This window comes from Macaca fascicularis, chromosome 1 (genome assembly GCF_037993035.2).
Source record: "Macaca fascicularis isolate 582-1 chromosome 1, T2T-MFA8v1.1".
NCBI lineage: Eukaryota > Metazoa > Chordata > Mammalia > Primates > Cercopithecidae > Macaca > Macaca fascicularis.
The window spans coordinates 88,806,049-88,833,389 of NC_088375.1; positions in this window are offsets into that span (position 1 = coordinate 88,806,049).

Consider the following 27,341-nt stretch of genomic DNA (forward strand, 5'->3'; position numbering starts at 1 on the left):
GCCCATAGAGGGCTATGGTGAAAAAGGAAATATCCTCAGATGAAATCTGGAAAGAGGCTTTCTGAGAAACTGCTTAGTGTTCTGTTAATTCATCTCACAGAGTTACATCTGTATTTCGTGGATCTCTTTGCTAGCCTTATTTCTGTGGAATCTGAGAACAGATATTTCGGATCCCTTTGAAGAGTATAGGGCCAAAGGAAATATCCTCCGATAACAAAGAGAAAGAAGCTTTCTGAGAAACTTCTTTGTGTTCTGTGAAATCATCTCACAGAGTTACACTTTCCCGTCAAGAAGCCTTTCGCTAAGACAGTTCTTGTGGAATTGGCAAAGTGATATTTGGAAGCCCATAGAGGGCTATGGTGAAAAAGGAAATATCCTCAGATGAAATCTGGAAAGAAGCTTTGTGAGAAACTGCTTAGTGGTCTCTTAATTCATCTCACAGAGTTACATCTGTATTTCGTGGTTCTCTTTGCTAGCCTTATTTCTGTGGAATCTGAGAGCAGATATTTCGGATCCCTTTGAAGACTATAGGGCCAAAGGAAATATCCTCCGATAACAAAGAGAAAGAAGCTTTCTGAGAAACTTCTTTGTATTCTGTGAAATCATCTCACAGAGTTAGAGCTTTCCCCTCAAGAAGCCTTTCGCTAAGACAGTTCTTGTGGAATTGGCAAAGTGATATTTGGAAGCCCATAGAGGGCTATGGTGAAAAAGGAAATCTCCTCTGATGAAATTTGGAAAGAAGCTTTCTGAGAAACTGCTCTGTGATGTGTTACTTCAACTCACAGATTTACATCAGTATTTCGTGGATCTCTTTGCTAGCCTTATTTCTGTGGAATCTGCGAACAGATATTTCGGACCCCTTTGAAGACTATAGGGCCAAAGGAAATATCCTCCGATAACAAAGAGAAAGAAGCTGTCTGAGAAACTTCTTTGTGTTCTGTGAAATCATCTCACAGATTTACAGCTTTCCCCTCAAGAAGCCTTTCGCTAAGACAGTTCTTGTGGAATTGGCAAAGTGATATTTGGAAGCCCATAGAGGGCTATGGTGAAAAAGGAATTATCCTCAGATGAAAACTGGAAAGAAACTTTCTGAGAAACTACTTAGTGTTCTGTTAATTCATCTCACAGAGTTACATCTGTATTTCGTGGATCTCTTTGCTAGCCTTATTTCTGTGGAATCTGAGAACAGATATTTCGGATCCCTTTGAAGACTACAGGGCCAAAGGAAATATCCTCCGATAAGAAAGAGAAAGAAGCTTTCTGAGAAACTTCTATGTGTTCTGTGAAATCATCTCACAGAGTTACAGCTTTCACCTCAAAAGCCTTTCGCTAAGACAGTTCTTGTGGAATTGGCAAAGTGATATTTGGAAGCCCATAGAGGGCTACGGTGAAAAAGGAAGTATCCTCAGATGAAATCTTGAAAGAAGCTTTCTGAGAAACTGCTTAGTGTTCTCTTAATTCATCTCACAGAGTTACATGTGTATTTCGTGGATCTCTTTGCTAGCCTTATTTCTGTGGAATCTGAGAACAGATATTTCGGATCCCTTTGAAGACTACAGGGTCAAAGGAAATATCCTCCAATAACAAAGAGAAAGAAGCTTTCTGAGAAACTTCTTTGTGTTCTGTGAAATCATCTCACAGAGTTACAGCTTTCCCCTCAAGAAGCCTTTCGCTAAGACGGTTCTTGTGGAATTGGCAAAGTGATATTTGGAAGCCCATAGAGGGCTATGGTGAAAAAGGAAATATCCTCAGATGAAATCTGGAAAGAAGCTTTCTAAGAAACTGCTTAGTGTTCTGTTAATTCATCTCACAGAGTTACATCTGTATTTCGTGGATCTCTTTGCTAGCCTTATTTCTGTGGAATCTGAGAACAGATATTTCGGATCCCTTTGAAGACTATAGGGCCAAAGGAAATATCCTCTGATAACAAAGAGAAAGAAGCTTTCTGATAAACTTCTTTGTGTTCTGTGAAATCATCTCACAGAGTTACACTTTCCCGTCAAGAAGCCTTTCGCTAAGACAGTTCTTGTGGAATTGGCAAAGTGATATTTGGAAGCCCATAGAGGGCTATGGTGAAAAAGGAAATATCCTCAGATGAAATCAGGAAAGAAGCTTTCTGAGAAACTGCTTAGTGTTCTGTTAATTCATCTCACAGAGTTACATCTGTATTTCGTGGATCTCTTTGCTAGCCTTATTTCTGTGGAATCTGAGAACAGATATTTCGGATCCCTTTGAAGACTATAGGGCCAAAGAAAATATCCTGCGATAACAAAGAGAAAGAAGCTTTCTGAGAAACTTCTTTGTGTTCTGTGAAATCATCTCACAGAGTTACCGCTTTCCCCTCAAGAAGCCTTTCGCTAAGACAGTTCTTGTGGAATTGGCAAAGTGATATTTGGAAGCCCATAGAGGGCTATGGTGAAAAAGGAAATATCCTCAGATGAAATCTGGAAAGAAGCTTTGTGAGAAACTGCTTAGTGGTCTCTTAATTCATCTCACAGAGTTACATCTGTATTTCGTGGTTCTCTTTGCTAGCCTTATTTCTGTGGAATCTCAGAACAGATATTTCGGATCCCTTTGAAGACTATAGGGCCAAAGGAAATATCCTCCTATAACAAAGGGAAAGAAGCTCTCAGAGAAACTTCTTTGTGTTTTGTGAAATCATCTCACAGAGTTACAGCTTTCCCCTCAGGAAGCCTTTCGCTAAGACAGTTCTTGTGGAATTGGCAAAGTGATATTTGGAAGCCCATAGAGGGCTATGGTGAAAAAGGAAGTATCCTCAGATGAAATCTGGAAAGAAGCTTTCTGAGAAACTGCTTAGTGTTCTGTTAATTCATCTCACAGAGTTACATCTGTATTTCGTGGATCTCTTTGCTAGCCTTATTTCTGTGGAATCTGAGAAGAGATATTTCGGATCCCTTTGAAGACTATAGGTCCAAAGGAAATATCCTCCGATAACAAAGAGAAAGAAGCTTTCTGAGAAACTTCCTTGTGTTCTGTGAAATCATCTCACAGAGTTACAGCTTTCCCCTCAAGAAGCCTTTCGCTAAGACAGTTCTTGTGGAATTGGCAAAGTGATATTTGGAAGCCCATAGAGGGCTATGGTGAAAAAGGAAATATCCTCAGATGAAATCTGGAAAGAAGCTTTGTGAGAAACTGCTTAGTGGTCTCTTAATTCATCTCACAGAGTTACATCTGTATTTCGTGGTTCTCTTTGCTAGCCTTATTTCTGTGGAATCTGAGAGCAGATATTTCGGATCCCTTTGAAGACTATAGGGCCAAAGGAAATATCCTCCGATAACAAAGAGAAAGAAGCTTTCTGAGAAACTTCTTTGTATTCTGTGAAATCATCTCACAGAGTTAGAGCTTTCCCCTCAAGAAGCCTTTCGCTAAGACAGTTCTTGTGGAATTGGCAAAGTGATATTTGGAAGCCCATAGAGGGCTATGGTGAAAAAGGAAATCTCCTCTGATGAAATTTGGAAAGAAGCTTTCTGAGAAACTGCTCTGTGATGTGTTACTTCAACTCACAGATTTACATCAGTATTTCGTGGATCTCTTTGCTAGCCTTATTTCTGTGGAATCTGCGAACAGATATTTCGGACCCCTTTGAAGACTATAGGGCCAAAGGAAATATCCTCCGATAACAAAGAGAAAGAAGCTGTCTGAGAAACTTCTTTGTGTTCTGTGAAATCATCTCACAGATTTACAGCTTTCCCCTCAAGAAGCCTTTCGCTAAGACAGTTCTTGTGGAATTGGCAAAGTGATATTTGGAAGCCCATAGAGGGCTATGGTGAAAAAGGAATTATCCTCAGATGAAAACTGGAAAGAAACTTTCTGAGAAACTACTTAGTGTTCTGTTAATTCATCTCACAGAGTTACATCTGTATTTCGTGGATCTCTTTGCTAGCCTTATTTCTGTGGAATCTGAGAACAGATATTTCGGATCCCTTTGAAGACTACAGGGCCAAAGGAAATATCCTCCGATAAGAAAGAGAAAGAAGCTTTCTGAGAAACTTCTATGTGTTCTGTGAAATCATCTCACAGAGTTACAGCTTTCACCTCAAAAGCCTTTCGCTAAGACAGTTCTTGTGGAATTGGCAAAGTGATATTTGGAAGCCCATAGAGGGCTACGGTGAAAAAGGAAGTATCCTCAGATGAAATCTTGAAAGAAGCTTTCTGAGAAACTGCTTAGTGTTCTCTTAATTCATCTCACAGAGTTACATGTGTATTTCGTGGATCTCTTTGCTAGCCTTATTTCTGTGGAATCTGAGAACAGATATTTCGGATCCCTTTGAAGACTACAGGGTCAAAGGAAATATCCTCCGATAAGAGAGAAAGAAGCTTTCTGAGAAACTTCTTTGTGTTCTGTGAAATCATCTCACAGAGTTACAGCTTTCCCCTCAAGAAGCCTTTCGCTAAGACAGTTCTTGTGGAATTGGCAAAGTGATATTTGGAAGCCCATAGAGGGCTATGGTGAAAAAGGAAATATCCTCAGATGAAATCTGGAAAGAGGCTTTCTGAGAAACTGCTTAGTGTTCTGTTAATTCATCTCACAGAGTTACATCTGTATTTCGTGGATCTCTTTGCTAGCCTTATTTCTGTGGAATCTGAGAACAGATATTTCGGATCCCTTTGAAGAGTATAGGGCCAAAGGAAATATCCTCCGATAACAAAGAGAAAGAAGCTTTCTGAGAAACTTCTTTGTGTTCTGTGAAATCATCTCACAGAGTTACACTTTCCCGTCAAGAAGCCTTTCGCTAAGACAGTTCTTGTGGAATTGGCAAAGTGATATTTGGAAGCCCATAGAGGGCTATGGTGAAAAAGGAAATATCCTCAGATGAAATCTGGAAAGAAGCTTTGTGAGAAACTGCTTAGTGGTCTCTTAATTCATCTCACAGTGTTACATCTGTATTTCGTGGTTCTCTTTGCTAGCCTTATTTCTGTGGAATCTGAGAGCAGATATTTCGGATCCCTTTGAAGACTATAGGGCCAAAGGAAATATCCTCCGATAACAAAGAGAAAGAAGCTTTCTGAGAAACTTCTTTGTATTCTGTGAAATCATCTCACAGAGTTAGAGCTTTCCCCTCAAGAAGCCTTTCGCTAAGACAGTTCTTGTGGAATTGGCAAAGTGATATTTGGAAGCCCATAGAGGGCTATGGTGAAAAAGGAAATCTCCTCTGATGAAATTTGGAAAGAAGCTTTCTGAGAAACTGCTCTGTGATGTGTTACTTCAACTCACAGATTTACATCAGTATTTCGTGGATCTCTTTGCTAGCCTTATTTCTGTGGAATCTGCGAACAGATATTTCGGACCCCTTTGAAGACTATAGGGCCAAAGGAAATATCCTCCGATAACAAAGAGAAAGAAGCTGTCTGAGAAACTTCTTTGTGTTCTGTGAAATCATCTCACAGATTTACAGCTTTCCCCTCAAGAAGCCTTTCGCTAAGACAGTTCTTGTGGAATTGGCAAAGTGATATTTGGAAGCCCATAGAGGGCTATGGTGAAAAAGGAATTATCCTCAGATGAAAACTGGAAAGAAACTTTCTGAGAAACTACTTAGTGTTCTGTTAATTCATCTCACAGAGTTACATCTGTATTTCGTGGATCTCTTTGCTAGCCTTATTTCTGTGGAATCTGAGAACAGATATTTCGGATCCCTTTGAAGACTACAGGGCCAAAGGAAATATCCTCCGATAAGAAAGAGAAAGAAGCTTTCTGAGAAACTTCTATGTGTTCTGTGAAATCATCTCACAGAGTTACAGCTTTCACCTCAAAAGCCTTTCGCTAAGACAGTTCTTGTGGAATTGGCAAAGTGATATTTGGAAGCCCATAGAGGGCTACGGTGAAAAAGGAAGTATCCTCAGATGAAATCTTGAAAGAAGCTTTCTGAGAAACTGCTTAGTGTTCTCTTAATTCATCTCACAGAGTTACATGTGTATTTCGTGGATCTCTTTGCTAGCCTTATTTCTGTGGATTCTGAGAACAGAAATTTCGGATCCCTTTGAAGACTACAGGGTCAAAGGAAATATCCTCCGATAAGAGAGAAAGAAGCTTTCTGAGAAACTTCTTTGTGTTCTGTGAAATCATCTCACAGAGTTACAGCTTTCCCCTCAAGAAGCCTTTCGCTAAGACAGTTCTTGTGGAATTGGCAAAGTGATATTTGGAAGCCCATAGAGGGCTATGGTGAAAAAGGAAATATCCTCAGATGAAATCTGGAAAGAGGCTTTCTGAGAAACTGCTTAGTGTTCTGTTAATTCATCTCACAGAGTTACATCTGTATTTCGTGGATCTCTTTGCTAGCCTTATTTCTGTGGAATCTGAGAACAGATATTTCGGATCCCTTTGAAGAGTATAGGGCCAAAGGAAATATCCTCCGATAACAAAGAGAAAGAAGCTTTCTGAGAAACTTCTTTGTGTTCTGTGAAATCATCTCACAGAGTTACACTTTCCCGTCAAGAAGCCTTTCGCTAAGACAGTTCTTGTGGAATTGGCAAAGTGATATTTGGAAGCCCATAGAGGGCTATGGTGAAAAAGGAAATATCCTCAGATGAAATCTGGAAAGAAGCTTTGTGAGAAACTGCTTAGTGGTCTCTTAATTCATCTCACAGAGTTACATCTGTATTTCGTGGTTCTCTTTGCTAGCCTTATTTCTGTGGAATCTGAGAGCAGATATTTCGGATCCCTTTGAAGACTATAGGGCCAAAGGAAATATCCTCCGATAACAAAGAGAAAGAAGCTTTCTGAGAAACTTCTTTGTATTCTGTGAAATCATCTCACAGAGTTAGAGCTTTCCCCTCAAGAAGCCTTTCGCTAAGACAGTTCTTGTGGAATTGGCAAAGTGATATTCGGAAGCCCATAGAGGGCTATGGTGAAAAAGGAAATCTCCTCTGATGAAATTTGGAAAGAAGCTTTCTGAGAAACTGCTCTGTGATGTGTTACTTCAACTCACAGATTTACATCAGTATTTCGTGGATCTCTTTGCTAGCCTTATTTCTGTGGAATCTGCGAACAGATATTTCGGACCCCTTTGAAGACTATAGGGCCAAAGGAAATATCCTCCGATAACAAAGAGAAAGAAGCTGTCTGAGAAACTTCTTTGTGTTCTGTGAAATCATCTCACAGATTTACAGCTTTCCCCTCAAGAAGCCTTTCGCTAAGACAGTTCTTGTGGAATTGGCAAAGTGATATTTGGAAGCCCATAGAGGGCTATGGTGAAAAAGGAATTATCCTCAGATGAAAACTGGAAAGAAACTTTCTGAGAAACTACTTAGTGTTCTGTTAATTCATCTCACAGAGTTACATCTGTATTTCGTGGATCTCTTTGCTAGCCTTATTTCTGTGGAATCTGAGAACAGATATTTCGGATCCCTTTGAAGACTACAGGGCCAAAGGAAATATCCTCCGATAAGAAAGAGAAAGAAGCTTTCTGAGAAACTTCTATGTGTTCTGTGAAATCATCTCACAGAGTTACAGCTTTCACCTCAAAAGCCTTTCGCTAAGACAGTTCTTGTGGAATTGGCAAAGTGATATTTGGAAGCCCATAGAGGGCTACGGTGAAAAAGGAAGTATCCTCAGATGAAATCTTGAAAGAAGCTTTCTGAGAAACTGCTTAGTGTTCTCTTAATTCATCTCACAGAGTTACATGTGTATTTCGTGGATCTCTTTGCTAGCCTTATTTCTGTGGAATCTGAGAACAGATATTTCGGATCCCTTTGAAGACTACAGGGTCAAAGGAAATATCCTCCGATAAGAGAGAAAGAAGCTTTCTGAGAAACTTCTTTGTGTTCTGTGAAATCATCTCACAGAGTTACAGCTTTCCCCTCAAGAAGCCTTTCGCTAAGACAGTTCTTGTGGAATTGGCAAAGTGATATTTGGAAGCCCATAGAGGGCTATGGTGAAAAAGGAAATATCCTCAGATGAAATCTGGAAAGAGGCTTTCTGAGAAACTGCTTAGTGTTCTGTTAATTCATCTCACAGAGTTACATCTGTATTTCGTGGATCTCTTTGCTAGCCTTATTTCTGTGGAATCTGAGAACAGATATTTCGGATCCCTTTGAAGAGTATAGGGCCAAAGGAAATATCCTCCGATAACAAAGAGAAAGAAGCTTTCTGAGAAACTTCTTTGTGTTCTGTGAAATCATCTCACAGAGTTACACTTTCCCGTCAAGAAGCCTTTCGCTAAGACAGTTCTTGTGGAATTGGCAAAGTGATATTTGGAAGCCCATAGAGGGCTATGGTGAAAAAGGAAATATCCTCAGATGAAATCTGGAAAGAAGCTTTGTGAGAAACTGCTTAGTGGTCTCTTAATTCATCTCACAGAGTTACATCTGTATTTCGTGGTTCTCTTTGCTAGCCTTATTTCTGTGGAATCTGAGAGCAGATATTTCGGATCCCTTTGAAGACTATAGGGCCAAAGGAAATATCCTCCGATAACAAAGAGAAAGAAGCTTTCTGAGAAACTTCTTTGTATTCTGTGAAATCATCTCACAGAGTTAGAGCTTTCCCCTCAAGAAGCCTTTCGCTAAGACAGTTCTTGTGGAATTGGCAAAGTGATATTTGGAAGCCCATAGAGGGCTATGGTGAAAAAGGAAATCTCCTCTGATGAAATTTGGAAAGAAGCTTTCTGAGAAACTGCTCTGTGATGTGTTACTTCAACTCACAGATTTACATCAGTATTTCGTGGATCTCTTTGCTAGCCTTATTTCTGTGGAATCTGCGAAGAGATATTTCGGACCCCTTTGAAGACTATAGGGCCAAAGGAAATATCCTCCGATAACAAAGAGAAAGAAGCTGTCTGAGAAACTTCTTTGTGTTCTGTGAAATCATCTCACAGATTTACAGCTTTCCCCTCAAGAAGCCTTTCGCTAAGACAGTTCTTGTGGAATTGGCAAAGTGATATTTGGAAGCCCATAGAGGGCTATGGTGAAAAAGGAATTATCCTCAGATGAAAACTGGAAAGAAACTTTCTGAGAAACTACTTAGTGTTCTGTTAATTCATCTCACAGAGTTACATCTGTATTTCGTGGATCTCTTTGCTAGCCTTATTTCTGTGGAATCTGAGAACAGATATTTCGGATCCCTTTGAAGACTACAGGGCCAAAGGAAATATCCTCCGATAAGAAAGAGAAAGAAGCTTTCTGAGAAACTTCTATGTGTTCTGTGAAATCATCTCACAGAGTTACAGCTTTCACCTCAAAAGCCTTTCGCTAAGACAGTTCTTGTGGAATTGGCAAAGTGATATTTGGAAGCCCATAGAGGGCTACGGTGAAAAAGGAAGTATCCTCAGATGAAATCTTGAAAGAAGCTTTCTGAGAAACTGCTTAGTGTTCTCTTAATTCATCTCACAGAGTTACATGTGTATTTCGTGGATCTCTTTGCTAGCCTTATTTCTGTGGAATCTGAGAACAGAAATTTCGGATCCCTTTGAAGACTACAGGGTCAAAGGAAATATCCTCCGATAAGAGAGAAAGAAGCTTTCTGAGAAACTTCTTTGTGTTCTGTGAAATCATCTCACAGAGTTACAGCTTTCCCCTCAAGAAGCCTTTCGCTAAGACAGTTCTTGTGGAATTGGCAAAGTGATATTTGGAAGCCCATAGAGGGCTATGGTGAAAAAGGAAATATCCTCAGATGAAATCTGGAAAGAGGCTTTCTGAGAAACTGCTTAGTGTTCTGTTAATTCATCTCACAGAGTTACATCTGTATTTCGTGGATCTCTTTGCTAGCCTTATTTCTGTGGAATCTGAGAACAGATATTTCGGATCCCTTTGAAGAGTATAGGGCCAAAGGAAATATCCTCCGATAACAAAGAGAAAGAAGCTTTCTGAGAAACTTCTTTGTGTTCTGTGAAATCATCTCACAGAGTTACACTTTCCCGTCAAGAAGCCTTTCGCTAAGACAGTTCTTGTGGAATTGGCAAAGTGATATTTGGAAGCCCATAGAGGGCTATGGTGAAAAAGGAAATATCCTCAGATGAAATCTGGAAAGAAGCTTTGTGAGAAACTGCTTAGTGGTCTCTTAATTCATCTCACAGAGTTACATCTGTATTTCGTGGTTCTCTTTGCTAGCCTTATTTCTGTGGAATCTGAGAGCAGATATTTCGGATCCCTTTGAAGACTATAGGGCCAAAGGAAATATCCTCCGATAACAAAGAGAAAGAAGCTTTCTGAGAAACTTCTTTGTATTCTGTGAAATCATCTCACAGAGTTAGAGCTTTCCCCTCAAGAAGCCTTTCGCTAAGACAGTTCTTGTGGAATTGGCAAAGTGATATTTGGAAGCCCATAGAGGGCTATGGTGAAAAAGGAAATCTCCTCTGATGAAATTTGGAAAGAAGCTTTCTGAGAAACTGCTCTGTGATGTGTTACTTCAACTCACAGATTTACATCAGTATTTCGTGGATCTCTTTGCTAGCCTTATTTCTGTGGAATCTGAGAAGAGATATTTCGGATCCCTTTGAAAACTATAGGGCCAAAGGAAATAATCTCCGATAACAAAGAGAAAGAAGCTTTCTGAGAAACTTCTTTGTATTCTGTGAAATCATCTCACAGAGTTACAGCTTTCCCCTCAAGAAGCCTTTCGCTAAGACAGTTCTTGTGGAATTGGCAAAGTGATATTTGGAAGCCCTTAGAGGGCTATGGTGAAAAAGGAAATATCCTCAGATGAAATCAGGAAAAAAGCTGTCTGAGAAACTGCTCTGTTATGTGTGAATTCCACTCACAGAGTTACATCTGTATTTCGTGGATCTCTTTGCTAGCCTTATTTCTGTTGAATCTGAGAACAGATATTTCGGATCCCTTTGAAGGTTATAGGGCCAAAGGAAATATCCTCCGATAACAAAGAGAAAGAAGCTTTCTGAGAAACTTCTTTGTGTTCTGTGAAATCATCTCACAGAGTTACAGCTTTCCCCTCAAGAAGCCTTTCGCTAAGACAGTTCTTGTGGAATTGGCAAAGTGATATTTGGAAGCCCATAGAGGGCTATGGTGAAAAAGGAAATATCCTCAGATGAAATTTGGAAAGAAGCTTTCTGAGAAACTACTTAGTGTTCTGTTAATTCATCTCACAGAGTTACATCTGTATTTCGTGGATCTCTTTGCTAGCCTTATTTCTGTGGAATCTGGGAACAGATATTTCGGATCCCTTTGAAGACTATAGGGCCAAAGGAAATATCCTCCGATAACAAAGAGAAAGAAGCTGTCTGAGAAAATTCTTTGTGTTCTCTGAAATCATCTCACAGAGTTACAGCTTTCACCTCAAGAAGCCTTTCGCTAAGACAGTTCTTGTGGAATTGGCAAAGTGATATTTGGAAGCCCCTAGAGGGCTATGGTGAAAAAGGAAATATCCTCAGATGAAATCTGGAAAAAAGCTTTCTGAGAAACTGCTCTGTGATGTGTGAATTCTACTCACAGAGTTACATCTGTATTTCGTGGATCTCTTTGCTAGCCTTATTTCTGTGGAATCTGAGAACGGATATTTCGGATCCCTTTGAAGACTATAGGGCCAAAGGAAATATCCTCCGATAAGAAAGAGAAAGAAGCTTTCTGAGAAACTTCTTTGTGTTCTGTGAAACCATCTCACAGAATTACAGCTTTCACCTCAAGAAGCCTTTCGCTAAGACAGTTCTTGTGGAATTGGCAAAGTGATATTTGGAAGCCCATAGAGGGCAATGGTGAAAATGGAAGTATCCTCAGATGAAATCTGGAAAGAAGCTTTCTGAGAAACTGCTTAGTGTTCTGTTAATTCATCTCACAGAGTTACATCTGTATTTCGTGGATCTCTTTGCTAGCCTTATTTCTGTGGAATCTGAGAACAGATATTTCGGATCCCTTTGAAAACTATAGGGCCAAAGGAAATATCCTCCGATAACAAAGAGAAAGAAGCTTTCTGAGAAACTTCTTTGTGTTCTGTGAAATCATCTCACAGAGTTACAGCTTTCACCTCAAGAAGCCTTTCGCTAACACAGTTCATGTGGAATTGGCAAAGTGATATTTGGAAGCCCCTAGAGGGCTATGGTGAAAAAGGAAATATCCTCAGATGAAATCTGGAAAAAAGCTTTCTGAGAAACTGCTCTGTGATGTGTGAATTCTACTCACAGAGTTACATCTGTATTTCGTGGATCTCTTTGCTAGCCTTATTTCTGTGGAATCTGAGAACGGATATTTCGGATCCCTTTGAAGACTATAGGGCCAAAGGAAATATCCTCCGATAACAAAGAGAAAGAAGCTTTCTGAGAAACTTCTTTGTGTTCTGTGAAATCATCTCACAGAGTTTCAGCTTTCCCCTCAAGAAGTCTTTCGCTAAGACAGTTCTTGTGGAATTGGCAAAGTGATATTTGGAAGCCCATAGAGGGCTATGGTGAAAAAGGAAATATCCTCAGATGAAATTTGGAAAGAAGCTTTCTGAGAAACTGCTTAGTGTTCTGTTAATTCATCTCACAGAGTTACATCTGTATTTCGTGGATCTCTTTGCTATCCTTATTTCTCTGGAATCTGAGAACAGATATTTCGGATCCCTTTGAAGACTATAGGGCCAAAGAAAATATCCTGCGATAACAAAGAGAAAGAAGCTTTCTGAGAAACTTCTTTGTGTTCTGTGAAATCATCTCACAGAGTTACAGCTTTCCCCTCAAGAAGACTTTCGCTAAGACAGTTCTTGTGGAATTGGCAAAGTGATATTTGGAAGCCCATAGAGGGCTATGGTGAAAAAGGAAATATCCTCAGATGAAATCTGGAAAGAAGCTTTCTGAGAAACTGCTTAGTGTTCTGTTAATTCATCTCACAGAGTTACATCTGTATTTCGTGGATCTCTTTGCTAGCCTTATTTCTGTGGAATCTGAGAAGAGATATTTCGGGTCCCTTTGAAAACTATAGCGCCAAAGGAAATATCCTCCGATAACAAAGAGAAAGAAGCTTTCTGAGAAACTTCTTTGTATTCTGTGAAATCATCTCACAGAGTTACAGCTTTCCCCTCAAGAAGCCTTTCGCTAAGACAGTTCTTGTGGAATTGGCAAAGTGATATTTGGAAGCCCTTAGAGGGCTATGGTGAAAAAGGAAATATCCTCAGATGAAATCTGGAAAAAAGCTTTCTGAGAAACTGCTCTGTGATGTGTGAATTCCACTCACAGAGTTACATCTGTATTTCGTGGATCTCTTTGCTAGCCTTATTTCTGTGGAATCTGAGAACAGATATTTCGGATCCCTTTGAAGGGTATAGGGCCAAAGGAAATATCCTCCGATAACAAAGAGAAAGAAGCTTTCTGAGAAACTTCTTTGTGTTCTGTGAAATCATCTCACAGAGTTACAACTTTCCCCTCAAGAAGCCTTTCGCTAAGACAGTTCTTGTGGAATTGGCAAAGTGATATTTGGAAGCCCATAGAGGGCTATGGTGAAAAAGGAAATATCCTCAGATGAAATTTGGAAAGAAGCTTTCTGAGAAACTACTTAGTGTTCTGTTAATTCATCTCACAGAGTTACATCTGTATTTCGTGGATTTCTTTGCTAGCCTTATTTCTGTGGAATTTGAGAACAGATATTTCGGATCCCTTTGAAGACTATAGGGCCAAAGGAAATATACTCCGATAACAAAGAGAAAGAAGCTGTCTGAGAAACTTCTTTGTGTTCTCTGAAATCATCTCACAGAGTTACAGCTTTCACCTCAAGAAGCCTTTCGCTAAGACAGTTCTTTTGGAATTGGCAAAGTGATATTTGGAAGCCCATAGAGGGCTATGGTGAAAAAGGAAATATCCTCAGATGAAATCTGGAAAGAAGCTTTCTGAGAAACTGCTCTGTGATGTGTGACTTCCACTCACTGAGTTTCATCTGTATTTCGTGGATCTCTTTGCTAGCCTTATTTCTGTGGAATCTGAGAACAGATATTTCGGATCCCTTTGAAGACTATATGGCCAAAGAAAATATTATGCGATAACAAAGAGAAAGAAGCTTTCTGAGAAACTTCTTTGTGTTCTGTGAAATCATCTCACAGAGTTACAGCTTTCACTTCAAGAAGCCTTTCGATAAGACAGTTCTTGTGGAATTGGCAAAGTGATATTTGGAAGCCCATAGAGGGCTATGTTGAAAAAGGAAATATCCTCAGATGAAATCTGGAAAGAAGCTTTCTGAGAAACTGCTTAGTGTTCTGTTAATTCATCTCACAGAGTTACATCTGTATTTCGTGGATCTCTTTGCTAGCCTTATTTCTGTGGAATCTGAGAACAGATATTTCGGATCCCTTTGAAGACTATAGGGCCAAAGGAAATATCCTCCGATAACAAAGGGAAAGAAGCTCTCTGAGAAACTTCTTTGTGTTTTGTGAAATCATCTCACAGAGTTACAGCTTTCCCCTCAAGAAGCCTTTCGCTAAGACAGTTCTTGTGGAATTGGCAAAGTGATATTTGGAAGCCCCCAGATGGCTATGGTGAAAAAGGTAATATCCTCAGATGAAATCTGGAAAGAAGCTTTCTGAGAAACTGCTTAGTGTTCTGTTAATTCATCTCACAGAGTTACATCTGTATTTCGTGGATCTCTTTGCTAGCCTTATTTCTGTGGAATCTGAGAACAGATATTTCGGATCCCTTTGAAGACTATAGGGCCAAAGGAAATATCCTCCGATAACAAAGAGAAAGAAGCTTTCTGAGAAACTTCTTTGTGTTATGTGAAATCATCTCACAGAGTTACAGCTTTCACCTCAAGACGACTTTCGCTAAGACAGTTCTTGTGGAATTGGCAAAGTGATATTTGGAAGCCCATAGAGGGCAATGGTGAAAAAGGAAATATCCTCAGATGAAATCTGGAAAGAAGCTTTCTGAGAAACTGCTTAGTGTTCTGTTAATTCATCTCACAGAGTTACATCTGTATTTCGTGGATCTCTTTGCTAGCCTTATTTCTGTGGAATCTCAGAAGAGATATTTCGGATCCCTTTGAAAACTATAGGGCCAAAGGAAATATCCTCCGATAACAAAGAGAAAGAAGCTTTCTGAGAAACTTCTTTGTATTCTGTGAAATCATCTCACAGAGTTACAGCTTTCCCCTCAAGTAGCCTTTCGCTAAGACAGTTCTTGTGGAATTGGCAAAGTGATATTTGGAAGCCCTTAGAGGGCTATGGTGAAAAAGGAAACATCCTCAGATGAAATCTGGAAAAAAGCTTTCTGAGAAACTGCTCTGTGATGTGTGAATTCCACTCACAGAGTTACATCTGTATTTCGTGGATCTCTTTGCTAGCCTTATTTCTGTTGAATCTGAGAACAGATATTTCGGATCCCTTTGAAGGGTATAGGGCCAAAGGAAATATCCTCCGATAACAAAGAGAAAGAAGCTTTCTGAGAAACTTCTTTGTGTTCTGTGAAATCATCTCACAGAGTTTCAGCTTTCCCCTCAAGAAGCCTTTCCCTAAGACAGTTCTGGTGGAATTGGCGAAGTGATATTTGGAAGCCCATAGAGGGCTATGGTGAAAAAGGAAATATCCTCAGATGAAATTTGGAAAGAAGCTTTCTGAGAAACTACTTAGTGTTCTGTTAATTCATCTCACAGAGTTACATCTGTATTTCGTGGATCTCTTTGCTAGCCTTATTTCTGTGGAATCTGAGAACAGATATTTCGGATCCCTTTGAAGACTATAGGGCCAAAGGAAATATACTCCGATAACAAAGAGAAAGAAGCTGTCTGAGAAACTTCTTTGTGTTCTCTGAAATCATCTAGCAGAGTTACAGCTTTCACCTCAAGAAGCCTTTCGCTAAGACAGTTCTTGTGGAATTGGCAAAGTGATATTTGGAAGCCCATAGAGGGCTATGGTGAAAAAGGAAATATCCTCAGATGAAATCTGGAAAGAAGCTTTCTGAGAAACTGCTTAGTGTTCTGTTAATTCATCTCACAGAGTTACATCTGTATTTCGTGGATCTCTTTGCTAGCCTTATTTCTGTGGAATCTGAGAACAGATATTTCGGATCCCTTTGAAGACTAGAGGGCCAAAGAAAATATCCTGCGATAACAAAGAGAAAGAAGCTTTCTGAGAAACTTCTTTGTGTTCTGTGAAATCATCTCACAGAGTTACCGCTTTCCCCTCAAGAAGCCTTTCGCTAAGACAGTTCTTGTGGAATTGGCAAAGTGATATTTGGAAGCCCATAGAGGGCAATGGTGAAAAAGGAAATATCCTCAGATGAAATCTGGAAAGAAGCTTTCTCAAAAACTGCTTAGTGTTCTGTTAATTCATCTCACAGAGTTACATCTGTATTTCGTGGATCTCTTTGCTAGCCTTATTTCTGTGGAATCTGAGAACAGATATTTCGGATCCCTTTGAAGACTATAGGGCCAAAGGAAATATCCTCCGATAACAAAGGGAAAGAAGCTCTCTGAGAAACTTCTTTGTGTTTTGTGAAATCATCTCACAGAGTTACAGCTTTCCCCTCAAGAAGCCTTTCGCTAAGACAGTTCTTGTGGAATTGGCAAAGTGATATTTGGAAGCCCCTAGAGGGCTATGGTGAAAAAGGTAATATCCTCAGATGAAATCTGGAAAGAAGCTTTCTGAGAAACTGCTTAGTGTTCTGTTAATTCATCTCACAGAGTTACATCTGTATTTCGTGGATCTCTTTGCTAGCCTTATTTCTGTGGAATCTGAGAACAGATATTTCGGATCCCTTTGAAGACTATAGGGCCAAAGGAAATATCCTCCGATAACAAAGAGAAAGAAGCTTTCTGAGAAACTTCTTTGTGTTCTGTGAAATCATCTCACAGAGTTACAGCTTTCACCTCAAGACGACTTTCGCTAAGACAGTTCTTGTGGAATTGGCAAAGTGATATTTGGAAGCCCATAGAGGGCAATGGTGAAAAAGGAAATATCCTCAGATGAAATCTGGAAAGAAGCTTTCTGAGAAACTGCTTAGTGTTCTGTTAATTCATCTCACAGAGTTACATCTGTATTTCGTGGATCTCTTTGCTAGCCTTATTTCTGTGGAATCTGAGAACAGATATTTCGGATCCCTTTGAAAACTATAGGGCCAAAGGAAATATCCTCCGATAACAAAGAGAAAGAAGCTTTCTGAGAAACTTCTTTGTATTCTGTGAAATCATCTCACAGAGTTACAGCTTTCCCCTCAAGAAGCCTTTCGCTAAGACAGTTCTTGTGGAATTGGCAAAGTGATATTTGGAAGCCCTTAGAGGGCTATGGTGAAAAAGGAAATATCCTCAGATGAAATCTGGAAAAAAGCTTTCTGAGAAACTGCTCTGTGATGTGTGAATTCCACTCACAGAGTTACATCTGTATTTCGTGGATCTCTTTGCTAGCCTTATTTCTGTTGAATCTGAGAACAGATATTTCGGATCCCTTTGAAGGGTATAGGGGCAAAGGAAATATCCTCCGATAACAAAGAGAAAGAAGCTTTCTGAGAAACTTCTTTGTGTTCTGTGAAATCATCTCACAGAGTTACAGCTTTCCCCTCAAGAAGCCTTTCGCTAAGACAGTTCTGGTGGAATTGGCAAAGTGATATTTGGAAGCCCATAGAGGGCTATGGTGAAAAAGGAAATATCCTCAGATGAAATTTGGAAAGAAGCTTTCTGAGAAACTACTTAGTGTTCTGTTAATTCATCTCACAGAGTTACATCTGTATTTCGTGGATCTCTTTGCTAGCCTTATTTCTGTGGAATCTGAGAACAGATATTTCGGATCCCTTTGAAGACTATAGGGCCAAAGGAAATATCCTCCGATAACAAAGAGAAAGAAGCTGTCTGAGAAACTTCTTTGTGTTCTCTGAAATCATCTCACAGAGTTACAGCTTTCACCTCAAGAAGACTTTCGCTAAGACAGTTCTTGTGGAATTGGCAAAGTGATATTTGGAAGCCCATAGAGGGCTATGGTGAAAAAGGAAATATCCTCAGATGAAATCTGGAAAGAAGCTTTCTGAGAAACTGCTTAGTGTTCTGTTAATTCATCTCACAGAGTTACATCTGTATTTCGTGGATCTCTTTGCTAGCCTTATTTCTGTGGAATCTCAGAACAGATATTTCGGATCCCTTTGAAGACTAGAGGGCCAAAGAAAATATCCTGCGATAACAAAGAGAAAGAAGCTTTCTGAGAAACTTCTTTGTGTTCTGTGAAATCATCTCACAGAGTTACCGCTTTCCCCTCAAGAAGCCTTTCGCTAAGACAGTTCTTGTGGAATTGGCAAAGTGATATTTGGAAGCCCATAGAGGGCAATGGTGAAAAAGGAAATATCCTCAGATGAAATCTGGAAAGAAGCTTTCTGAAAAACTGCTTAGTGTTCTGTTAATTCATCTCACAGAGTTACATCTGTATTTCGTGGATCTCTTTGCTAGCCTTATTTCTGTGGAATCTGAGAACAGATATTTCGGATCCCTTTGAAGACTATAGGGCCAAATTAAATATCCTCCGATTACAGAGGGAAAGAAGCTCTCAGAGAAACTTCCTTGTGTTTTGTGAAATCATCTCACAGAGTTACAGCTTTCCCCTCAAGAAGCCTTTCGCTAAGACAGTTCTTGTGGAATTGGCAAAGTGATATTTGGAAGCCCATAGAGGGCTATGGTGAAAAAGGAAATATCCTCAGATGAAATCTGGAAAGAAGCTTTCTGAGAAACTGCTCTGTGATGTGTTACTTCAACTCACAGATTTACATCTGTATTTCGTGGATCTCTTTGCTAGCCTTATTTCTGTGGAATCTGAGAACAGATATTTCGGATCCCTTTGAAGACTATAGGGCCAAAGGAAATATCCTCCGATAACAAAGAGAAAGAAGCTGTCTGAGAAACTTCTTTGTGTTCTGTGAAATCATCTCACAGAGTTACAGCTTTCACCTGAAGAAGCCTTTCGCTAGGACAGTTCTTCTGGAATTGGCAAAGTGATATTTGGAAGCCCATAGAGGGCTACGGTGAAAAAGGAAATATCCTCAGATGAAATCTGGAAAGAAGCTTTCTGAGAAACTGCTCTGTGATGTGTGACTTCCACTCACTGAGTTTCATCTGTATTTCGTGGATCTCTTTGCTAGCCTTATTTCTGTGGAATCTGAGAACAGATATTTCGGATCCCATTGAAGACATTAGGGCCAAAGGAAATATCCTCCGATAACAAAGAGAAAGAAGCTTTCTGAGAAACTTCTTTGTGTTCTGTGAAATCATCTCACAGAGTTACAGCTTTCACCTCAAGAAGCCTTTCGCTAAGACAGTTCTTGTGGAATTGGAAAAGTGATATTTGGAGGCCCCTAGAAGGCTATGGTGAAAAAGGAAATATCCTCAGATGAAATCTGGAAAGAAGCTTTCTGAGAAACTACTTAGTGTTCTGTTAATTCATCTCACAGAGTTACATCTGTATTTCGTGGATCTCTTTGCTAGCCTTATTTCTGTGGAATCTGAGAACAGATATTTCCGATCCCTTTGAAGACTAGAGGGCCAAAGGAAATATCCTCCGATAAGAAAGAGAAAGAAGCTTTCTGAGAAACTTCTTCGTGTTCTGTGAAACCATCTCACAGAACTACAGCTTTCACCTCAAGAAGCCTTTCGCTAAGACAGTTCTTGTGGAATTGGCAAAGTGATATTTGGAAGCCCATAGAGGGCAATGGTGAAAATGGAAGTATCCTCAGATGAAATGTGGAAAGAAGCTTTCTGAGAAACTGCTTAGTGTTCTGTAAATTCATCTCACAGAGTTACATCTGTATTTCGTGGATCTCTTTGCTAGCCTTATTTCTGTGGAATCTGAGAACAGATATTTCGGATCCCTTTGAAGACTATAGGGCCAAAGGAAATATACTCCGATAACAAAGAGAAAGAAGCTTTCTGAGAAACTTCTTTGTGTTCTGTGAAATCCTCTCACAGAGTTACAGCTTTCATCTCAAGAAGCCTTTCGCTAAGACAGTTCTTGTGGAATTGGCAAAGTGATATTTGGAAGCCCCTAGAGGGCTATGGTGAAAAAGGAAATATCCTCAGATGAAATCTGGAAAAAAGCTTTCTGAGAAACTGCTCTGTGACGTGTGAATTCCACTCACAGAGTTACATCTGTATTTCGTGGATCTCTTTGCTAGCCTTATTTCTGTGGAATCTGAGAACAGATATTTCGGATCCCTTTGAAGACTATAGGGCCAAAGGAAATATCCTCCGATAACAAAGAGAAAGAAGCTTTCTGAGAAACTTCTTTGTGTTCTGTGAAATCATCTCACAGAGTTTCAGCTTTCCCCTCAAGAAGCCTTTCGCTAAGATAGTTCTTGTGGAATTGGCAAAGTGATATTTGGAAGCCCATAGAGGGCTATGGTGAAAAAGGAAATATCCTCAGATGAAATTTGGAAAGAAGCTTTCTGAGAAACTGCTTAGTGTTCTGTTAATTCATCTCACAGAGTTACATCTGTATTTCGTGTATCTCTTTGCTAGCCTTATTTCTGTGGAATCTGAGAACAGATATTTCGGATCCCTTTGAAGACTCTAGGGCCAAAGAAAATATCCTGCGATAACAAAGAGAAAGAAGCTTTCTGAGAAACTTCTTTGTGTTCTGTGAAATCATCTCACAGAGTTACAGCTTTCCCCTCAACAAGACTTTCGCTAAGACAGTTCTTGTGGAATTGGCAAAGTGATATTTGGAAGCCCATAGAGGGCTATGGTGAAAAAGGAAATATCCTCAGATGAAATCTGGAAAGAAGCTTTCTGAGAAACTGCTTAGTGTTCTGTTAATTCATCTCACAGAGTTACATCTGTATTTCGTGGATCTCTTTGCTAGCCTTTTTTCTGTGGAATCTGAGAACAGATATTTCGGATCCCTTTGAAGACTATAGGGCCAAATTAAATATCCTCCGATTACACAGGGAAAGAAGCTCTCAGAGAAACTTCTTTGTGTTTTGTGAAATCATCTCACAGAGTTACAGCTTTCCCCTCAAGAAGCCTTTCGCTAAGACAGTTCTTGTGGAATTGGCAAAGTGATATTTGGAAGCCCATAGAGGGCTATGGTGAAAAAGGAAATATCCTCAGATGAAATCTGGAAAGAAGCTTTCTGAGAAACTGCTCTGTGATGTGTAACTTCAACTCACAGATTTACATCTGTATTTCGTGGATCTCTTTGCTACCCTTATTTCTGTGGAATCTGAGAACAGATATTTCGGATCCCTTTGAAGACTATAGGGCAAAAGGAAATATCCTCCGATAACAAAGAGAAAGAAGCTGTCTGAGAAACTTCTTTGTGTTCTGTGAAATCATCTCACAGAGTTACAGCTTTCACCTGAAGAAGCCTTTCGCTAGGACAGTTCTTGTGGAATTGGCAAAGTGATATTTGGAAGCCCATAGAGGGCTACGGTGAAAAAGGAAATATCCTCAGATGAAATCTGGAAAGAAGATTTCTGAGAAACTGCTCTGTGATGTGTGACTTCCACTCACTGAGTTTCATCTGTATTTCGTGGATCTCTTTGCTAGCCTTATTTCTGTGGAATCTGAGAACAGATATTTCGGATCCCATTGAAGACAACAGGGCCAAAGGAAATATCCTCCGATAACAAAGAGAAAGAAGCTTTCTGAGAAACTTCTTTGTGTTCTGTGAAATCATCTCACAGAGTTACAGCTTTCACCTCAAGAAGCCTTTCGCTAAGACAGTTCTTGTGGAATTGGAAAAGTGATATTTGGAGGCCCCTAGAAGGCTATGGTGAAAAAGGAAATATCCTCAGATGAAATCTGGAAAGAAGCTTTCTGAGAAACTACTTAGTGTTCTGTTAATTCATCTCACAGAGTTACATCTGTATTTCGTGGATCTCTTTGCTAGCCTTATTTCTGTGGAATCTGAGAAGAGATATTTCGGATCCCTTTGAAAACTATAGGGCCAAAGGAAATATCCTCCGATAACAAAGAGAAAGAAGCTTTCTGAGAAACTTCTTTGTATTCTGTGAAATCATCTCACACAGTTACAGCTTTCCCCTCAAGAAGCCTTTCGCTAAGACAGTTCTTGTGGAATTGGCAAAGTGATATTTTGAAGCCCTTAGAGGGCTATGGTGAAAAAGGAAATATCCTCAGATGAAATCTGGAAAAAAGCTTTCTGAGAAACTGCTCTGCGATGTGTGAATTCCACTCACAGAGTTACATCTGTATTTCGTGGATCTCTTTGCTAGCCTTATTTCTGTTGAATCTGAGAACAGATATTTCGGATCCCTTTGGAGGGTATAGGGCCAAAGGAAATATCCTCCGATAACAAAGAGAAAGAAGCTTTCTGAGAAACTTCTTTGTGTTCTGTGAAATCATCTCACAGAGTTACAGCTTTCCCCTCAAGAAGCCTTTCGCTAAGACAGTTCTGGTGGAATTGGCAAAGTGATATTTGGAAGCCCATAGAGGGCTATGGTGAAAAAGGAAATATCCTCAGATGAAATTTGGAAAGAAGCTTTCTGAGAAACTACTTAGTGTTCTATTAATTCATCTCACAGAGTTACATCTGTATTTCGTGGATCTCTTTGCTAGCCTTATTTCTGTGGAATCTGAGAACAGATATTTCGGATCCCTTTGAAGACTATAGGGCCAAAGGAAATATACTCCGATAACAAAGAGAAAGAAGCTGTCTGAGAAACTTCTTTATGTTCTCTGAAATCATCTCACAGAGTTACAGCTTTCACCTCAAGAAGACTTTCGCTAAGACAGTTCTTGTGGAATTGGCAAAGTGATATTTGGAAGCCCATAGAGGGCTATGGTGAAAAAGGAAATATCCTCAGATGAAATCTGGAAAGAAGCTTTCTGAGAAACTGCTTAGTGTTCTGTTAATTCATCTCACAGAGTTACATCTGTATTTAGTGGATCTCTTTGCTAGCCTTATTTCTGTGGAATCTGAGAACAGATATTTCGGATCCCTTTGAAGACTATAGGGCCAAAGAAAATATCCTGCGATAACAAAGAGAAAGAAGCTTTCTGAGAAACTTCTTTGTGTTCTGTGAAATCATCTCACAGAGTTACCGCTTTCCCCTCAAGAAGCCTTTCGCTAAGACAGTTCTTGTGGAATTGGCAAAGTGATATTTGGAAGCCCATAGAGGCAATGGTGAAAAAGGAAATATCCTCAGATGAAATCTGGAAAGAAGCTTTCTGAAAAACTGCTTAGTGTTCTGTTAATTCATCTCACAGAGTTACATCTGTATTTCGTGGATCTCTTTGCTAGCCTTATTTCTGTGGAATCTGAGAACAGATATTTCGGATCCCTTTGAAGACTATAGGGCCAAATTAAATATCCTCCGATTACAGAGGGAAAGAAGCTCTCAGAGAAACTTCTTTGTGTTTTGTGAAATCATCTCACAGAGTTACAGCTTTCCCCTCAAGAAGCCTTTCGCTAAGACAGTTCTTGTGGAATTGGCAAAGTGATATTTGGAAGCCCATAGAGGTCTATGGTGAAAAAGGAAATATCCTCAGATGAAATCTGGAAAGAAGCTTTCTGAGAAACTGCTCTGTGATGTGTTACTTCAACTCACAGATTTACATCTGTATTTCGTGGATCTCTTTGCTAGCCTTATTTCTGTGGAATCTGAGAACAGATATTTCGGATCCCTTTGAAGACTATAGGGCCAAATTAAATATCCTCCGATTACAGAGGGAAAGAAGCTCTCAGAGAAACTTCTTTGTGTTTTGTGAAATCATCTCACAGAGTTACAGCTTTCCCCTCAAGAAGCCTTTCGCTAAGACAGTTCTTGTGGAATTGGCAAAGTGATATTTGGAAGCCCATAGAGGTCTATGGTGAAAAAGGAAATATCCTCAGATGAAATCTGGAAAGAAGCTTTCTGAGAAACTGCTCTGTGATGTGTTACTTCAACTCACAGATTTACATCTGTATTTCGTGGATCTCTTTGCTAGCCTTATTTCTGTGGAATCTGAGAACAGATATTTCGGATCCCTTTGAAGACTATAGGGCCAAAGGAAATATCCTCCGATAACAAAGAGAAAGAAGCTGTCTGAGAAAATTCTTTGTGTTCTGTGAAATCATCTCACAGAGTTACAGCTTTCACCTGAAGAAGCCTTTCGCTAGGACAGTTCTTGTGGAATTGGCAAAGTGATATTTGGAAGCCCATAGAGGGCTACGGTGAAAAAGGAAATATCCTCAGATGAAATCTGGAAAGAAGCTTTCTGAGAAACTGCTCTGTGATGTATGACTTCCACTCACTGAGTTTCATCTGTATTTCGTGGATATCTTTGCTAGCCTTATTTCTGTGGAATCTGAGAACAGGTATTTCGGATCCCATTGAAGACAATAGGGCCAAAGGAAATATCCTCCGATAACAAAGAGAAAGAAGCTTTCTGAGAAACTTCTTTGTGTTCTGTGAAATCATCTCACAGAGTTACAGCTTTCACCTCAAGAAGCCTTTCGCTAAGACAGTTCTTGTGGAATTGGAAAAGTGATATTTGGAGGCCCCTAGAAGGCTATGGTGAAAAAGGAAATATCCTCAGATGAAATCTGGAAAGAAGCTTTCTGAGAAACTACTTAGTGTTCTGTTAATTCATCTCACAGAGTTACATCTGTATTTCGTGGATCTCTTTGCTAGCCTTATTTCTGTGGAATCTGAGAACAGATATTTCGGATCCCTTTGAAGACTATAGGGCCAAAGGAAATATCCTCCGATAACAAAGAGAAAGAAGCTTTCTGAGAAACTTCTTTGTGTTCTGTGAAATCATCTCACAGAGTTTCAGCTTTCCCCTCAAGAAGCCTTTCGCTAAGACAGTTCTTGTGGAATTGGCAAAGTGATATTTGGAAGCCCTTAGAGGGCTATGGTGAAAAAGGAAATATCCTCAGATGAAATCTGGAAAGAAGCTTTCTGAGAAACTGCTCTGTGATGTGTGACTTACACTCACTGAGTTTCATCTGTATTTCGTGGATCTCTTTGCTAGCCTTATTTCTGTGGATTCTGAGAACAGATATTTCGGATCCCTTTGAAGACTATATGGCCAAAGAAAATATTATGCGATAACAAAGAGAAAGAAGCTTTCTTAGAAACTTCTTTGTGTTCTGTGAAATCATCTCACAGAGTTACAGCTTTCACCTCAAGAAGCCTTTCGCTAGGACAGTTCTTGTGGAATTGGCAAAGTGATATTTGGAAGCCCATAGAGGGCTATGGTGAAAAAGGAAATATCCTCAGATGAAATCTGGAAAGAAGCTTTCTGAGAAACTGCTCTGTGATGTGTGACTTCCACTCACTGAGTTTCATCTGTATTTCGTGGATCTCTTTGCAAGCCTTATTTCTGTGGAATCTGAGAACAGATATTTCGGATCCCTGTGAAGACAATAGGGCCAAAGGAAATATCCTCCGATAACAAAGAGAAAGAAGCTTTCTGAGAAACTTCTTTGTGTTCTGTGAAATCATCTCACAGAGTTACAGCTTTCCCCTCAAGAAGCCTTTCGCTAAGACAGTTCTTGGGGAATTGGCAAAGTGATATTTGGAAACCCCTAGAGGGCTATGGTGAAAAAGGTAATATCCTCAGATGAAATCTGGAAAGAAGCTTTCTGAGAAACTGCTTAGTGTTCTGTTAATTCATCTCACAGAGTTACATCTGTATTTCGTGGATCTCTTTGCTAGCCTTATTTCTGTGGAATCTGAGAACAGATATTTCGGATCCCTTTGAAGACTATAGGGCCAAAGGAAATATCCTCCGATAACAAAGAGAAAGAAGCTTTCTGAGAAACTTCTTTGTGTTCTGTGAAATCATCTCACAGAGTTACAGCTTTCACCTCAAGACGACTTTCGCTAAGACAGTTCTTGTGGAAATGGCAAAGTGATATTTGGAAGCCCATAGAGGGCTATGGTGAAAAAGGAAATATCCTCAGATGAAATCTGGAAAGAAGCTTTCTGGGAAATTGCTTAGTGTTCTGTTAATTCATCTCACAGAGTTACATCTGTATTTCGTGGATCTCTTTGCTAGCCTTATTTCTGTGGAATCTCAGAAGAGATATTTCGGATCCCTTTGAAAACTATAGGGCCAAAGGAAATATCCTCCGATAACAAAGAGAAAGAAGCTTTCTGAGAAACTTCTTTGTATTCTGTGAAATCATCTCACAGAGTTACAGCTTTCCCCTCAAGAAGCCTTTCGCTAAGACAGTTCTTGTGGAATTGGCAAAGTGATATTTGGAAGCCCTTAGAGGGCTATGGTGAAAAAGGAAATATCCTCAGATGAAATCTGGAAAGAAGATTTCTGAGAAACTGCTCTGTGATGTGTGACTTCCACTCACTGAGTTTCATCTGTATTTCGTGGATCTCTTTGCTAGCCTTATTTCTGTGGAATCTGAGAACAGATATTTCGGATCCCATTGAAGACAATAGGGCCAAAGGAAATATCCTCCGATAACAAAGAGAAAGAAGCTTTCTGAGAAACTTCTTAGTGTTCTGTGAAATCATCTCACAGAGTTACAGCTTTCACCTCAAGAAGCCTTTCGCTAAGACAGTTCTTGTGGAATTGGAAAAGTGATATTTGGAGGCCCCTAGAAGGCTATGGTGAAAAAGGAAATATCCTCAGATGAAATCTGGAAAGAAGCTTTCTGAGAAACTACTTAGTGTTCTGTTAATTCATCTCACAGAGTTACATCTGTATTTCGTGGATCTCTTTGCTAGCCTTATTTCTGTGGAATCTGAGAAGAGATATTTCGGATCCCTTTGAAAACTATAGGGCCAAAGGAAATATCCTCCGATAACAAAGAGAAAGAAGCTTTCTGAGAAACTTCTTTGTATTCTGTGAAATCATCTCACACAGTTACAGCTTTCCCCTCAAGAAGCCTTTCGCTAAGACAGTTCTTGTGGAATTGGCAAAGTGATATTTGGAAGCCCTTAGAGGGCTATGGTGAAAAAGGAAATATCCTCAGATGAAATCTGGAAAAAAGCTTTCTGAGAAACTGCTCTGCGATGTGTGAATTCCACTCACAGAGTTACATCTGTATTTCGTGGATCTCTTTGCTAGCCTTATTTCTGTTGAATCTGAGAACAGATATTTCGGATCCCTTTGAAGGGTATAGGGCCAAAGGAAATATCCTCCGATAACAAAGAGAAAGAAGCTTTCTGAGAAACTTCTTTGTGTTCTGTGAAATCATCTCACAGAGTTACAGCTTTCCCCTCAAGAAGCCTTTCGCTAAGACAGTTCTGGTGGAATTGGCAAAGTGATATTTGGAAGCCCATAGAGGGCTATGGTGAAAAAGGAAATATCCTCAGATGAAATTTGGAAAGAAGCTTTCTGAGAAACTACTTAGTGTTCTATTAATTCATCTCACAGAGTTACATCTGTATTTCGTGGATCTCTTTGCTAGCCTTATTTCTGTGGAATCTGAGAACAGATATTTCGGATCCCTTTGAAGACTATAGGGCCAAAGGAAATATACTCCGATAACAAAGAGAAAGAAGCTGTCTGAGAAACTTCTTTATGTTCTCTGAAATCAT